We start from the raw sequence: 926 nt of genomic DNA on the forward strand, positions 1-926 counted from the left end.
ATGTCCCTTTATGAAGACTTGTTGAACCAAAGCATGATCTATAAGGTTAGTCGAATTTGGAAGAGTCTGTACAGGTTCTTAATAAAGAGGGACCTTTTTCTTACTCTTTCTTTGATTACCATTGATACAAATGTATAGTTGTATTTAAGTTCCTGGCTCTGATGGAAGAACCTGTAGAATATGATGTGCTTAATGCACATGGCATACAGGAACCGTGATTGTGAAACTAAGCCTCACTACTCAGTTCTGCTATGTTAATACTTTAGTGTCATAGCTGGACTATGAAAAACAGAATTTTTAATTGAAAAAAAAAGCCTTAAATACCTTAGGATCTGATACAAAGCTAAAAGTAAAAAGTTAAAATGGCTAAAAATAATTACTGTAAATTGTCGGTCTTGTCCAATACTCGAACCCTGTCAACCAGAACATTAAATATTATGCATATTCAGACTAAATGATTTACCTTTTGATGTACCTACATTCTCAAGCATTAAGTAAAGTGTAAATTTCAGATCCTATATACTTACATTGATAATTTAGTAATGAAAGGCTTGGCTTTTACATTAGTCGTAGGTTCAATTTTTAAGTTTGCATTTCAATCGGTCGTTTACATGAGCAATCGACTCTTGCTTTCATGAAAGTGAATGCCATTTAAATCTTAGATGACTTGATTAGGCTCTTTTATTACTATTCACTTCAAAGGAGTAACTTGTTCACGGGCAGTTCTAAGCAGTAAAACCTGAAAACCATACTAAAGAATGTTAACCAATTTTTCAGCCAAGTTATCCTGGTCTGAATGAACAAGCACCTTTCGATGCGTGTAATTTGAAATCGGAAATATCTGAAGGACAATGGGCAGAATGCAGTATATCACTATCTCGTAGTACTGCCTGTATAAGTATGCTGTATTAGTTTGGTCATTCATA

Source organism: Penaeus monodon, chromosome 34, assembly GCF_015228065.2.
Source record: "Penaeus monodon isolate SGIC_2016 chromosome 34, NSTDA_Pmon_1, whole genome shotgun sequence".
NCBI classification, from domain to species: domain Eukaryota; kingdom Metazoa; phylum Arthropoda; class Malacostraca; order Decapoda; family Penaeidae; genus Penaeus; species Penaeus monodon.